Raw genomic sequence first — 18,084 nt, 5'->3', positions numbered from 1 at the left:
AGCTGTGCACACAAAATCCCACAACATGGACACTGACATAACAAAGTATTAAGTGAATCTGGGATCGACAACGACAAGCATTCTTTTTTTTATCTGTGAAATTTTGACAATTCAGGAGCGCATGAAGGCCATGGAGGAGAGGCAAGGTCAGGGCAGGCTAGGAAGGGGGTGCAGGAGATGATCAGTGCCACAGTCAAGGCAGCGCAGTCCTGTGCCAGTGTCCCAATGTGCCAACCTGTGCTTGAGCCCCTCCCTCTGCCCGGCCCTTACCCCCACCTATGCAGGGCTCCACTGCGGTGGTCTGGAGGTGCCAGTCCAGTACTGATCCTCAACCATGTTGCTGGCACTGCCTGCTGATTGGCTTCTCCGCTGCTATCTGCCTCACTGTCTGAAACCAGCACCGCAATAGAGACTGAGCACTCATACCAGCACCGTGTTGGGGAGCACTGACACCAGCACCGTGTTGGGGAGCACTGACACCAGCACCGTGTTGGGGAGCACTGACACCAGCACCGTGTTGGGGAGCACTGACACCAGCACCGTGTTGGGGAGCACTGACACCAGCACCGTGTTGGGGAGCACTGACACCAGCACCGTGTTGGGGAGCACTGACACCAGCACCGTGTTGGGGAGCACTGACACCAGCACCGTGTTGGGGAGCACTGACACCAGCACCGTGTTGGGGAGCACTGACACCAGCACCGTGTTAGGGGGCACTGACACCAGCACCGTGTTAGGGGGCACTGACACCAGCACCGTGTTAGGGGGCACTGACACCAGCACCGTGTTAGGGGGCACTGACACCAGCACCGTGTTAAGGGGGCACTGACACCAGCACCGTGTTAAGGGGGCACTGACACCAGCACCGTGTTAAGGGGGCACTGACACCAGCACCGTGTTAAGGGGGCACTGACACCAGCACCGTGTTAAGGGGGCACTGACACCAGCACCGTGTTAAGGGGGCACTGACACCAGCACCGTGTTAAGGGGGCACTGACACCAGCACCGTGTTAAGGGGGCACTGACACCAGCACCGTGATAGAGAGCACTGACACCACACCAGCACCGTGATAGAGAGCACTGACACCAGCACTGAGATGGAGAGCACTGACACCATCACTGTAATAGAGAGCACTGACACCATCACTGTAATAGAGAGCACTGACACCACACCAGCACCGTGATAGAGAACACTGAGACCACACCAGCACCATGATAGAGAACACTGAGACCACACCAGCACCAAGATAGAGAGCACCAACACCACACCAGCATGAGAGAGAGAGAGCACTGACACCCGCACCGTGATAGAGAGCACTGACACCAGCACCGAGATAGAGAGCACTGACACCAGCACCGAGATAGAGAGCACTGACACCAGCACCGAGATAGAGAGCACTGACACCAGCACCGTGATGGAGAGCACTGAGAACACACCAGCACTATGAAAGAGAGCACTGACACCACACCAGCACCGTGATAGAGAGCAATGACACCACGCTAGCACCGAGATAGAGAGCACTGACACCAGCACTGTGATAGAGAGCACTGACACCACACCAGCACCAAGATAGAGAGTACTGACATCAGCACCATGATGGAGAGAGAGCACTGACACCAGCACCGTGATAGAGAGCACTGACACTACACCAGCACCTTGATAGGGAGCACTGACACCAGCACCATGATAGAGAGCACTGACACCACACCAGCACCGAGATACAGAGCAATGAGAACACACCAGCACCGAGATAGAGAGAGAGAGCACTGACACCAGCACCGTGATAGAGAGCACTGACACCAGCACCGTGATAGAGAGCACTGACACCAGCACCGTGATAGAGAGCACCGACACCAGCACAGTGATAGAGAGCACCGACACCAGCACAGTGATAGAGAGCACTGACACCAGCACAGTGATATAGAGCACTGACACCAGCACCGTGATAGAGAGCACTGACACCACACCAGAACCATGATAGAGAGCACTGACACCAGCACTGAGATAGAGAGGACTGACACCACACCAGCACCGAGATAGAGAGAGCACTGACACCAGCACCAAGATGGAGAAAGAGCACTGACACCAGCGCCGAGATAGAGAGCACTTACACCAGCAATGAGATAGAGAGCGCTGACACCAGCACTGTGATAGAGAGCACTGACACCACACCAGCACCGAGATAAAGAGTACTGACATCAGCACTGTGATAGAGAGAGAGCACTGATACCACACCAGCACCTTGATAGGGAGCACTGACACCAGCACCATGATAGAGAGCACTGGCACCACACCAGCACCAAGATAGAGATCACTGACACCACACAGGATCGAGATAGAGAGCAATGAGAACACACCAGCACCAAGATGGAGAAAGAGCACTGACACCAGCACCGTGACAGACAGCACTGACACCAGCACCGTGACAGACAGCACTGACACCAGCACTGTGACAGACAGCACTGACACCAGCACCGTGACAGAGAGCACTGAGAACACACCGGCACCGTGATAGAGAGCAATGTAACCACGCTAGCACCGAGATAGACAGCACTGACACCAGCACTGTGAAAGAGAGCACTGACACCACACCAGCACCGAGATAGAGAGTACTGACACCAGCACCATGATAGAGAGAGCACTGATACCAGAACCATGATAGAGATCACTGACACCAGCACCGTGATAGAGAGCACTGACACCACACCAGAACCATGATAGAGAGCACTGACACCAGCACTGAGATAGAGAGCACTGACACCACACCAGCACCGAGATAGAGAGCACTGACACCCCACCAGCACCGAGATAGAGAGAGCACTGACACCAGCACCGAGATAGAATGAGCACTGACACTAGCACCAAGATGGAGAAAGAGCACTGACACCAGCGCCGTGATAGAGAGCACTGACACCAGCAATGAGATAGAGAGCGCTGACACCAGCACTGTGAAAGAGAGCACTGACAACACACCAGCACCGAGATAGAGAGTACTGACATCAGCACCGAGATAGAGAGAGAGCACTGACACCACACCAGCACCTTGATATGGAACACTGACACCAGCACCATGATAGAGAGCACTGACACCACACCAGCACCGAGATAGAGATCACTGACACCACACCAGGACCGAGATAGAGAGCAATGAGAACACACCAGCACCAAGATGGAGAAAGAGCACTGAAACCAGCACCGCGACAGAGAGCACTGACACCAGCACCGTGATAGAGAGCACTGACACCAGCACCGTGATAGAGAGCACTGACACCAGCACCGTGATAGAGAGCACTGACACCAGCACCGTGATAGAGAGCACTGACACCACACCAGAACCATGATAGAGAGCACTGACACCAGCACTGAGATAGAGAGCACTGACACCACACCAGCACCGAGATGGAGAGAGCACTGACACCAGCACCAAGATGGAGAAAGAGCACTGACACCAGCGCCGTGATAGAGATCACTGACACCAGCACCGTGATAGAGAGCACTGACACCAGCAATGAGATAAAGAGCGCTGACACCAGCACTGTGATAGAGAGCACTGACACCACACCAGCACCGAGATAGAGAGCACTGACACCACACCAGCACCATGATAGAGAGCAATGACACCACGCTAGCACCGAGATAGACAGCACTGACACCAGCACTGTGATAGAGAGCACTGACACCACACCAGCACCGAGATAGAGAGTACTGACACCAGCACCATGATAGAGAGAGAGCACTGATACCAGCACCGTGATAGAGATCACTGACACCAGCACCGTGATAGAGAGCACTGACACCACACCAGAACCATGATAGAGAGCACTGACACCAGCACTGAGATAGAGAGCACTGACACCACACCAGCACTGAGATAGAGAGCACTGACACCCCACCAGCACCGAGATAGAGAGAGCACTGACACCAGCACCGAGATAGAGAGAGCACTGGCACTAGCACCAAGATGGAGAAAGAGCACTGACACCAGCGCCGTGATAGAGAGCACTGACACCAGCAATGAGATAGAGAGCGCTGACACCAGCACTGTGAAAGAGAGCACTGACAACACACCAGCACCGAGATAGAGAGTACTGACATCAGCACCGTGATAGAGAGAGAGCACTGACACCACACCAGCACCTTGATATGGAGCACTGACACCAGCACCATGATAGAGAGCACTGACACCACACCAGCACCGAGATAGAGATCACTGACACCACACCAGGACCGAGATAGAGAGCAATGAGAACACACCAGCACCAAGATGGAGAAAGAGCACTGATACCGGCACCGCGACAGAGAGCACTGACACCAGCACCATGATAGAGAGCACTGACACCAGCACCGTGATAGAGAGCACTGACACCAGCACCGTGATAGAGAGCACTGACACCAGCACCGTGATAGAGAGCACTGACACCAGCACTGTGATAGAGAGCACTGACACCACACCAGAACCATGATAGAGAGCACTGACACCAGCACTGAGATAGAGAGCACTGACACCACACCAGCACCGAGATGGAGAGAGCACTGACACCAGCACCAAGATGGAGAAAGAGCACTGACACCAGCGCCGTGATAGAGATCACTGACACCAGCACCATGATAGAGAGCACTGACACCAGCAATGAGATAGAGAGCGCTGACACCAGCACTGTGATAGAGAGCACTGACAACACACCAGCACCGAGATAGAGATTACTGACATCAGCACCGTGATAGAGAGAGAGCACTGACACCACACCAGTACCGTGATAGAGAGCACTGACACCAGCACCGTGATGGAGAGCACTGACACCAGCACCGAGATAGAGAGCACAGACACCAGCACCGTGATAGAGCACTGAGAACACACCAGTACTATGAAAGAGAGCACTGACACCACACCAGCACCGTGATAGAGAGCAATGACACCACGCTAGCACCAAGATAGAGAGCACTGGCACCAGCACTGTGATAGAGAGCAATGACACCACGCTAGCACCGAGATAGAGAGCACTGGCACCAGCACTGTGATAGAGAGCACTGACACCACACCAGCACCGAGATAGAGAGTACTGACATCAGCACCGTGATAGAGAGAGAGCACGGACACCAGCACTGTGATAGAGAGTACTGACACCACACCAGCACCGAGATAGAGAGTACTGACATCAGCACCGTGATAGAGAGAGAGCACGGACACCAGCACTGTGATAGAGAGTACTGACACCACACCAGCACCGAGATAGAGAGCACTGACACCAGCACCAAGATAGAGAGCACAGACACCAGCACCGTGATAGAGAGCACTGAGAACACACCAGCACTATGAAAGAGAGCACTGACACCACACCAGCACCGTGATAGAGAGCAATGACACCACGCTAGCACCGAGATAGAGTGCACTGACATCAGCACCATGATAGAGAGAGAGCACTGACACCAGCACTGTGATAGAGAGCACTGACACCACACCAGCACCGAGATAGAGAGAAATGAGAACACACCAGCACCAAGATGGAGAAAGAGCACTGATACCAGCACCGTGATAGAGAGCACTGACACCAGCACCATGATAGAGAGCACTGACACCACACCAGCACTGAGATAGAGAGCACTGACACCACACCAGCACCGTGATAGAGAGCACTGACACCAGCACCATGATAGAGAGCACTGACACCAGCACTGAGATAGAGAGCACTGACACCACACCAGCACCGAGATAGAGAGCACTGACACCACACCAGCACCAAGATAGAGAGAGCACTGACACCAGCACCAAGATGGAGAAAGAGTACTGACACCAGCGCCGTGATAGAGAGCACTGACACCAGCAATGAGATAGAGAGCGCTGACACCAGCACAGTGATATAGAGCACTGACACCAGCACAGTGATATAGAGCACTGACACCAGCACCGTGATAGAGAGCACTGACACCACACCAGAACCATGATAGAGAGCACTGACACCACACCAGCACCGAGAGTACTGACATCAGCACCGTGATAGAGAGAGCACTGACACCAGCAACGTGATAGAGAGCACTGACACCAGCACAGTGATATAGAGCACTGACACCAGCACAGTGATATAGAGCACTGACACCACACCAGCACCGTGATAGAGAGCACTGACACCACACCAGAACCATGATAGATAGCACTGACACCACACCAGCACCGAGATAGAGAGAGCACTGACACCAGCACCAAGATGGAGAAAGAGCACTGACACCAGCGCCGTGATAGAGAGCACTGACACCAGCAATGAGATAGAGAGCGCTGACACCAGCACTGTGATAGAGAGCACTGACACCACACCAGCACCGAGATAGAGAGTACTGACATCAGCACTGTGATAGAGAGAGAGCACTGACACCACACCAGCACCTTGATAGGGAGCACTGACACCAGCACCATGATAGAGAGCATGGACACCACACCAGCACCGAGATAGGGATCACTGACACCACACAGGACCGAGATAGAGAGCAATGAGAACACACCAGAACCAAGATGGAGAAAGAGCACTGACACCAGCACCGTGACAGAGAGCACTGACACCAGCACCGTGACAGAGAGCACTGACACCAGCACCATGACAGAGAGCACTGAGAACACACCAGCACTATGAAAGAGAGCACTGACACCACACCAGCACCGTGATAGAGAACAATGTAACCACGCTAGCACCGAGATAGAGAGCACTGACACCAGCACTGTGATAGAGAGAGAGAGAGCACTGACACCACACCAGCACCGAGATAGAGAGTACTGACATCAGCACCGTGATAGAGAGAGAGCACTGACACCAGCACTGTGATAGAGGGCACTGACACCAGCACCGTGATAGAGGGCACTGACACCAGCACCGTGACAGAGAGCACTGACACCAGCACCGTGACAGAGAGCACTGACACCAGCACCGAGATAGAGAGCACAGACACCAGCACCGTGACAGAGAGCACTGAGAACACACCAGCACTTTGAAAGAGAGCATTGACACCACACAAGCACCGTGATAGAGAGCAATGTAACCACGCTAGCACCGAGATAGAGAGCACTGAGAACACACCAGCACTGTGATAGAGAGCACTGACATCAGCACCATGATAGAGAGTACTGACACCACACCAGCACCGAGATAGAGAGCACTGACACCACACCAGCACCATGATAGAGAGCAATGACACCACGCTAGCACCGAGATAGACAGCACTGACACCAGCACTGTGATAGAGAGCACTGACATCAGCACCGTGATAGAGAGAGAGCACGGACACCAGCACTGTGATAGAGAGTACTGACACCACTCCAGCACCGAGATAGAGAGTACTGACATCAGCACCGTGATAGAGAGAGAGCAGAGAGAGAGAGCACGGACACCAGCACTGTGATAGAGAGTACTGACACCACACCAGCACCGAGATAGAGAGCACTGACACCAGCACCGAGATAGAGAGCACAGACACCAGCACCGTGATAGAGAGCACTGAGAACACACCAGCACTATGAAAGAGAGCACTGACACAACACCAGCACCGTGATACAGAGCAATGCCACCAGGCTAGCACCGAGATAGAGAGCACTGACACCAGCACCATGATAGAGAGAGAGCACTGACACCAGCACCGTGATAGAGAGCACTGACACCACACCAGCACCGAGATAGAGAGCAATGAGAACACACCAGCACCAAGATGGAGAAAGAGCACTTATACCAGCACCGTGATAGAGAGCACTGACACCAGCATCGTGATAGAGAGCACTGACACCAGCACCGTGATAGAGAGCACTGACACCAGCACCGTGATAGAGAGCACTGACACCAGCACCGTGATAGAGAGCACTGACACCACACCAGCACCAAGATAGAGAGAGCACTGACACCAGCACCAAGATGGAAAAAAGAGCACTGACACCAGCGCCGTGATAGAGAGCACTGACACCAGCAATGAGATAGAGAGCACTGACACCACACCAGCACCGTGATAGAGAGTACTGACATCAGCACCGTGATAGAGAGAGCACTGACACCAGCAACGTGATAGAGAGAGCACTGACACCAGCAACGTGATAGAGAGAGCACTGACACCAGCCCAGTGATATAGAGCACTGACACCAGCACCGTGATAGAGAGCACTGACACCACACCAGAACCATGATAGAGAGCACTGACACCACACCAGCACCGAGATAGAGAGAGCACTGACACCAGCACCAAGATGGAGAAAGAGTACTGACACCAGCGCCGTGATAGCGAGCACTGACACCAGCAATGAGATAGAGAGCGATGACACCAGCACTGTGACAGAGAGAGCACTGACACCACACCAGCACCGAGATAGAGAGTACTGACATCAGCACCGTGATAGAGAGAGAGCACTGACACCACACCAGCACCTTGATAGGGAGCACTGGCGCCAGCACCATGATAGAGAGCATTGACACCACACCAGCACCGAGATAGAGAGCAATGAGAACACACCAGAACCAAGATGGAGAAAGAGCACTGACACCAGCACCGTGACAGAGAGCACTGACACCAGCAATGAGATAGAGAGCGATGACACCAGCACTGTGACAGAGAGAGCACTGACACCACACCAGCACCGAGATAGAGAGTACTGACATCAGCACCGTGATAGAGAGAGAGCACTGACACCACACCAGCACCTTGATAGGGAGCACTGACGCCAGCACCATGATAGAGAGCATTGACACCACACCAGCACCGAGATAGAGATCACTGACACCACACAGGACGAAGATAGAGAGCAATGAGAACACACCAGAACCAAGATGGAGAAAGAGCACTGACACCAGCACCGTGACAGAGAGCACTGACACCAGCACCGTGACAGAGAGCACTGACACCAGCACCGTGACAGAGAGCACTGACACCAGCACCGTGACAGAGAGCACTGACACCAGCACCGAAATAGAGAGCAGAGACAACAGCACCGTGATAGAGAGCACTGAGAACACACCAGCACTATGAAAGAGAGCACTGACACCACACCAGCACCGTGATAGAGAGCAATGTAACCACGCTAGCACCGAATTAGAGAGCACTGACACCAGCACTGTGATAGAGAGAGACCACTGACACCACACCAGCACCGTGATAGAGAGAGAGCACTGACACCAGCACTGTGATAGAGAGTACTGACACCACACCAGCACAAGGATAGAGAGCACTGACACCAGCACCGTGATAGAGAGCACTGACACCAGCACCGTGATAGAGAGCACTGACACCAGCACCGTGATAGAGAGCACTGACACCAGCACCGTGACAGAGAGCACTGACACCAGCACCGAGATAGAGAGCACAGACACCAGCACCATGATAGAGAGCACTGAGAACACACCAGCACTATGAAAGAGAGCACTGACACCACACCAGCACCGTGATAGAGAGCAATGTAACCACGCTAGCACCGAGATAGAGAGCACTGAGAACACACCAGCACTGTGATAGAGAGCACTTACACCACACCAGCACCGATATAGAGAGTACTGACATCAGCACCATGATAGAGAGAGAGCACTGACACCAGCACCGTGATAGAGAGTACTGACACCACACCAGCACCGAGATAGAGAGCACTGACACCACACCAGCACCTTGATAGAGAGCAATGACACCACGCTAGCACCGAGATAGACAGCACTGACACCAGCACTGTGATAGAGAGCACTGACACCACACCAGCACCGAGATAGAGAGTACTGACATCAGCACCATGATAGAGAGAGCACTGACACCAGCACCCTGATAGAGAGCACTGACACTACACCAGCACCTTGATAGGGAGCACTGACACCAGCACCATGATAGAGAGTACTGACACCACACCAGCACCGAGATAGAGAGCACTGACACCACACCAGCACCATGATAGAGAGCAATGACACCACGCTAGCACCGAGATAGAGAGCAATGAGAACAAACCAGCACCAAGATGGAGAAAGAGCACTGACACCAGCATTGTGATAGAGAGCACTGACACCAGCATTGTGATGGAGAGCACTGACACCAGCATTGTGATGGAGAGCACTGACACCAGCATTGTGATAGAGAGCACTGACACCAGCACCGTGATAGAGAGCACTGACACCAGCACCGTGATAGAGAGCACTGACACCAGCACCGTGATAGAGAGCACTGACACCAGCACCGTGATAGAGAGCGCTGACACCAGCACTGTGATAGAGAGCACTGACACAACACCAGCACAGTGATAGAGAGCACTGACACCAGCACAGTGATAGACAGCACTGACACAGCACCGTGATAGAGAGCACTGACACCAGCACAGTGATAGAGAGCACTGACACCAGCACAGTGATAGAGAGCACTGACACCAGCACAGTGATAGAGAGCACTGACACCAGCACCGTGATAGAGAGCACTGACACCACACCAGAACCATGATAGAGAGCACTGACTCCAGCACTGAGATAGAGAGCACTGACACCACACCAGCACAGAGATAGAGAGCACTGACACCCCACCAGCACCGAGATAGAGAGAGCACTGACACCAGCACCAAGATGGAGAAAGAGCACTGACACCAGTGCCGTGATAGAGAGCACTGACACCAGCAATGAGATAGAAAGCGCTGACACCAGCACTGTGATAGAGAGCACTGACACCAGCCCCGTGATGGAGAGCACTGACACCAGCACCGAGATAGAGAGCACAGACACCAGCACCGTGATAGAGAGCACTGACACCACACCAGAACCATGATAGAGAGCACTGACTCCAGCACTGAGATAGAGAGCACTGACACCACACCAGCACAGAGATAGAGAGCACTGACACCCCACCAGCACCGAGATAGAGAGAGCACTGACACCAGCACCAAGATGGAGAAAGAGCACTGACACCAGTGCCGTGATAGAGAGCACTGACACCAGCAATGAGATAGAAAGCGCTGACACCACACCAGAACCATGATAGAGAGCACTGACTCCAGCACTGAGATAGAGAGCACTGACACCACACCAGCACAGAGATAGAGAGCACTGACACCCCACCAGCACCGAGATAGAGAGAGCACTGACACCAGCACCAAGATGGAGAAAGAGCACTGACACCAGTGCCGTGATAGAGAGCACTGACACCAGCAATGAGATAGAAAGCGCTGACACCAGCACTGTGATAGAGAGCACTGACACCAGCACCGTGATGGAGAGCACTGACACCAGCACCGAGATAGAGAGCACAGACACCAGCACCGTGATAGAGAGCACTGACACCACACCAGAACCATGATAGAGAGCACTGACACCAGCAATGAGATAGAGAGCGCTGACACCAGAACTGTGATAGAGAGCACTGACAACACACCAGCACCGAGATAGAGAGTACTGACATCAGCACCGTGATAGAGAGAGAGAGAGCTGACACCACACCAGTACCGTGATAGAGAGCACAGCCACTAGCACCGTGATAGAGAGCACTGAGAACACACCAGCACTATGAAAGAGAGCACTGACACCACACCAGCACCATGATAGAGAGCAATGACACCACGCTAGCACCGAGATAGAGAGCACTGACACCAGCACTGTGATAGAGAGAGAGCACTGACACCAGCACTGTGATAGAGAGCACTGACACCAGCACCATGATTGAGAGCACTGATACCACACCAGCTCCGAGATAGAGAGCACTGACACCACACCAGCACCGAGATAGAGAGAGAGCACTGATACCAGCACCATGATAGAGAGCACTGACACCAGCACCAAGATGGAGAGAGGGCACTGACACCAGCACCGTGATAGAGAGCACTGACACCAGCACCGTGATAGAGAGCACTGACACCAGCACCGTGATAGAGAGCACTGACACCAGCACCATGATAGAGAGCACTGACACCAGCACCGTGATAGAGAGCACTGACACCAGCACCGTGATAGAGAGCACTGACACCAGCACCGTGATAGAGAGCACTGACACCAGCACCGTGATAGAGAGCACTGACACCAGCACCAAGATGGAGAGAGAGCACTGACACCAGCACCATGATAAAAAGCACTGACACCAGCACTGAGATGGAGAGAGAGCACTGACACCAGCACCAAGATGGAGAGAGAGCACTGACACCAGCACCGTGATAGAGAGCACTGACACCAGCACCGTGATACAGAGCACTGACACCAGCACCGTGATAGAGAGCACTGACACCACACCAGCACCGAGATAGAGAGCACTGACACCACACCAGCACTGATATAGAGAGAGAGAACTGACACCACACCAGCACCGAAATAGAGAGAGAGCACTGACACCACACCAGCACCGATATAGAGAGAGAGCACCGGCACCACACCAGCACCGAGATAGAGAGAAAGCACTGACACCACACCAGCACTGTGATAGAGAGAACTGACACACACCAGCACTGTGATAGAGAGCACTGAGACCACACCAGTACTGTGATAGAGAGCACTGACACCAGCACCGAGATAAAAAGCGAGCACTGACACCAGCACCGTGATGGAGAGCACTGGCACCAGCACCTCGATATAGAGCACTGGCACCAGCACTGCGATAGAGTGCACTGGCACCAGCACCGCGATAGAGAGCACTGACACCACACCAGCATCGAGATAGAGAGAACTGACACCACACCAGAACCCAGATAGAGAGCACTGACACCACACCAGCACAGAGAGAGAGCACTGTCACCACACCAGCATCAAGATGGAGAGCACTGTCACCCGCACCATGATAGAGAGCACTGAGACCACACCAGCACTGTGATAGAGAGCACTGACACCAGCACAGAGATAGAGAGAGAGAGCACTGACACCAGCACCGAGATAGAGAGCGAGAACTGACATAGGCACTGAGATAGAGAGAGAGCACTGACACCTGCACTGAGATAGAGATCAACCAGCAACTCGCTGCTGGACCCAAAATATGAAACCGCTCAACCACTTCAAACAGGAGGATATGGGCATATAGTACGGTGTACTTTTTTTGTACAAGGAAGTGAGCCAAAGGTAGAAAAAAGGTTGGTGTGCTTGATTAAATAAATCGTTTTTAGAGTTATGCATATACATGGTCTACTGGTCATGGTCACATGTGTTGAATTCCTCTGAGATCCATGCCTCATTCATTTTTATAAATGTGTGGTATACAACACTGTCGTGAGCTAGACGAGTGCGCTTATTGGTCAAGATACCCCCTGCTGCGCTGTACGTCCTTTCGGACAGGACACTGGATGAGGGGCAAGCCAACAGTTCCATTACAAATCGGGCAAGCTCTGGTCAGAGGTCAAGCCTGCCCACCCTGTAGTCCAGGGGTTCATCACTTCTCAGTGCATCCACATCGGTCATTAACCCGATGTAGTCAGACACCTGTCGTTTTATGCGTTCTCTGATGCTGGATCCGGGTGAGACCTGTCGATGGGTCGGCTGAAAGAATGACCTCATATCCGAAGTCACCAACACATCTTCAAACTGCCCTCTTCTTGCAGGCGCTGTTGGATTGGTACCCGCTTGCAGGCGCTGTTGGATCTCTGGGAGTGGGAATTCCTCCTCTGCCAGCGCATGCAAAAGCAGAATGCAGCATTTCTCGAAGCAAGGCCTGGAAGTGCTCCATTCTGACAGCCCTCTGTGATGGTGGTAACATTTCCGCCATTTTGTGTTTGTACCGGGGGTCCTATTACGTTGACACCCAGTACTGGTCCTTGACCTTTATGCTTTTTATACGGGTGTCCCTGTTAAAACACTGGAGCATGAAGGCCCCCATTTGCACTAAACTGGAAGCGGTGTGGTGGCCTGACTCCTGCTCATGATCCAGGATAATGTCGTCCTCCTCTTTTTCCTCTCCCCATCCATGCAGAACAACAGGGATACCAGAAAGGTTTAAAGCATGCTCTTCTTGCTCCTCCTCATCCGCCCCGGCACCATCCTCCTCTGACTCCTCTTCAGACTCCTGTTGTTGACTTGTCTCAGATAGAGTAGCCCCCCTGGGAATTTATCCAGCATTGCGAATTCCGCATCTTCCTGCTCCTCCACGGCTTGATCAATGACACGACGCAATGCACGCTCCATAAAGAAGGCATAAGATACCATGTCACTGATGGCGCCATGGCTGCGACTGACCAGTTTGGTGATCTCATCAAATGGCCGCAGAAGTCTGCATGCATCGATCATGAGAAGCCACTGGCGCGGTGAAAAAAAACCAAGCTCCCTAGAACCTGTTCTGCCACAGAGTTCATACAGGTAGTCGTTAACTGCACGTTTCTGCTGGAGCAGCCTATCAAGCATATAGAAGGTTGAGTTCCATCGCATCGGGCAATCGCAAATAAGACGTCTGACCGGCAGATTGTGTCGCCGCTGAATGTCAGGAAGGCGAGCCATGGCCGTTTAAGATCTTCTGAAATGGGCTGAGATTTTCCTTGCCTGCCGCAAGATGTTCTGGACCCCAGGGTATTTGACAGCGAATCGCTGCACGACCAAGTTTAAGATGTGTGCCATGCATGGCACGTGTGTAATTTTGCCCTGTTTCAATGCGCTAAGCAGATTGGCACTGTTGTCACACACCACTTTACCAACTGTCAAATTGAGCCATGTTAGCCACTGATCTGCCTGTGAACGCAAAGCTGAAAGGAGTGCAGGGCCAGTGTGGCTCTTGGCTTACAGGCACAACAGACACAGCACAGCATGACAACGTCTCACCTGGCATGTCGAATAGGTTCTGGGGAGCTTGGGCGGCACAGCAGAGGAGACGTTAGCTGGACAGTGAGAGCCTGGAGTGTGGCTTTGTGGGTTCCGTTGCTCCCACTGGGCTTGGTGATGGCAGCTCATGTGCTTTCTTAAGGCGGTCGTCCCTAGGTGAGTGTTGGCCTTACCGCGACTTATGCGTTGACTGTAAAGGCTGCAGATGGCAACACTATTGTCAGCAGCGGACACGTTAAAAAAACCCACACTGCGGAGCCTTGTGCTGGTGTCCTGGGAGCTTCAGATGTGACCGTACATGGTCGATGACTCGCTCCTGATACATTAGCAGTCTGGTTTGTCCCTGTGCAATCTAAGTTCTGCCTGCTTCTCCCTATCTGCTGGTCCATATCTCCCTCTGAACTCCCCTCCTCTTCCTCTCTTGTGGGCACCCACGTGACATTACTAGACACGTCATCGACGTCACCTTCCCCACCGCTATAATTAGAGATCTCGGAATAGGCAGCAACAGCAGGGACCAACCTCCTCCTTGGGCTGATCTGGGTACTGTCGTCAGACTGCTGAGTGGCGGTTGTTGCTACCTTCTCTTCCTGATCCAATGCCAAGAGTGGCTGTGCATCGGCAATGTCTTGTGATGGATCGGAAAATAATTCCTGTGACTCAAGCGGAGGGTATATGGTGGTGGTGTTGGTGGTAGTGTGTTTGGGGGTGCACACAGCAGAGAGTGAAAAAGAAGGTGCAGATCGAGAGGATGAGGAGGGTGCAGAAGAATAAGGCTGAGTGAGCCACTCAACCAAGTCTGGTGCATCCTTTGACGTAATCACACGCACCTTCAGAAATTTGCCACTTTGGCTCAAGCCTGTTGCTCCTGCCCTACCCCTACCACCCCTGAGGAAGGGCCTGCCTCTTCCTCTGCCTGTCATTTTTTAAATGACTCTATGACAAAAGTCTCTAGAGAAGTGCAGTATGTATATGGAAGAAGGTATATAACACCCCGCTTTAATCTGTCATTTGTGGGGGCCACTAGTCTATCACACCAGTTACTTTTTTTTAATTGTGTTTGTCACTCTTTGTAGTATCGCTGCAGAACCGCTCAGCAGTCACAATGCTGCACAGTGGAAATGCACTATACTATGCTTTCTATATGTGCAAGTATTTTATACGTGTATTACACCCCTATATACTGCTCACCAAATAGTACACCTATACCAGTCCTTAAAAGGACCTTTGTGGACCTAATTGTAGCTAGCTAGTAGCTAGTGAATTGCAGACTGTCCCTGCTCCAAAAACAAAACTGTCCCTCCCTACACTGAGAAATTACAGCTGTAGAATCGGTCAGCAGCACTGCACGCAGTGCACTATAATATGCTTTCTATATTAGAAAGAAAGTATATTATACGTGTATTACAACCCTATATACTGTACACCTATACCAGTTCTTAAAAGGACCTTTGTGGACCTAGTAGCTAGTGATTTGCAGACTGTCCCTGCTCAGAACACCAAACTGTCCCTCAGTCCCTACACTGATAAAAGACAGCTGCAGAATCAGTCAGCACACTCAGCAGCACAGAAGTCAGCAGTGCACCATAATATACTTTGTATATTTGAAAGAAAGTATATTATATGTGTACAACCCTATATACTGTATACCTATACCAGTCCTTAAAAGGACTTTTGTGGACCTAATAGTAATAGCTAGTGATTAAACTGACTGTGCCTGCTCCACACAGCGTCCTGTCCCTACACTGACAAAAGACAGCTGCAGAATCGGTCAGCAGTGCAATCATCAGCACAGCAGTCAGCAGCAGTGCACCAGAACCCTATACACTGTACACCTATACCAGTCCTTAAAAGGACTTTTGTGGACCTAATAGTAATAGCTATAAACTGACTGTCCCTGCTCCACACAGCGTCCTGTCCCTAAACTGACAAAAGACAGAATGTAAAATGGACGCCAGATCAGGTCTATTTATAAGGTAGGGGGTATGTCCAATTGTCCACGTGCTGAAATGTCTCAATTGCCTGTCCTGTACCCCATGATGGATTTGTCATCATGGGTCAAAGTTCTTCACAATGTACATGCATATGTCCACCATGCGAACAGCGCCAGAAGTCCACCGGTTTGGCTAATCGCGAACGAGCAAAATTGGCCGCGAACCGACCGCCGAGCAAACTGCAAGACCATCTCTAACAGTGAGTGCAGTATAGGATACTCCCTTTCCAATAGCTGATGAGCCCGTGCTTGAGGTTCTTCTGTAAGTAAGTCTATACTATGAACCCGCCCTTTGTATCCTCTGAAAAGAAAGTCCTAGGCTGTAAGGTAAAGTATAGCCGACAGTCGTTCCTGAAAGCCTAGAACTTGTGGCGAACCCCTGAAAAGCGCTCTGGCATAGGAACCTGTGGTTCAGGAGCTGGAGTTGAGATGGGCTGCTCCATAGCCATAACAGGTGGTTCTGCAGGGCTCAGAACTGTGGGATTGGCCATTTCAGTCAGACCTTCCAGTTGAAAGTACCCCTCTTGTATGGACGTCAGGGCCTGAGACACAGAGGCCACTTGTTGGCACAGGGCCTCAAAGGCAGAAGCACTCCCCTCAGTCTCATACATGGCTGGATTATTCTGTCACAAAGGCCACGTACCTGATGTGAGACCGAAGTAATGGGGTGGACTCTCTTGTACCTCAGGTCCTTAAAGCCTCTGAAGATGGAGACAGAGACTTGGTGGAGACCGAGTGGCATGGGTGCCAGGGGTGCGGAGCACTGTGCAAGCCTTAGTCCGAGATTCGAGCCGAGGTCAGGTCCAGTTGGGCAACGAAGTATAAAAGGGTTAATCAGAAGAAGAATGGTCAAGATCCAAGCAGGGGTCGGTTCCAATCTGGCAGCTGAGTACAAAAGGGGTAAAGAACTAGAATGGTCAAGGTACAAATCTGAGGTCAATGGCAAGCAGCAATCAAGAGTAGTCAAATAGGTTTCCAGGTCACAACAAGTTCAGACAGATCACACACTAGCACAGGAACAAGGGGGGACTAAAGATAATCTAGCAATTTTGCAGTGTCTGGCCTGGGCTTATATAGGGAAGTTTGAGGTCACTTCCTGTGTGTCTCCTGGGCATTTTCCCGCCTTTTTCCATTGGGTTGAAGTCACTTCCTGTGTGCCTCCTGGGCATTTCCACGCCTTTTTTCATCAGGTTGAGGTCATTTCCTGTGCACCTCCTGGGCATTTTCCTGCCTTTTTCCTTCAAGTCTGCGCAGGTGCGGGTTGGCGCACTAAGCGTCTTTGACATATGCTCAGTTGGCACGGATTTCCACTTGCGGCAACGCACCATTGGTGCATGCGTAGTAAGCCCTGGACTCTTACACTCATCCCCACAACCCTTGCTCAGTGGTTGT

This window comes from Lithobates pipiens, unplaced genomic scaffold (genome assembly GCF_037356315.1).
Source record: "Lithobates pipiens isolate NorthernLeopardFrog02 unplaced genomic scaffold, aLitPip1_a1.2 Scaffold_23, whole genome shotgun sequence".
Lineage (NCBI taxonomy): Eukaryota > Metazoa > Chordata > Amphibia > Anura > Ranidae > Lithobates > Lithobates pipiens.
Note: the sequence above shows the minus strand (reverse complement) of the source record.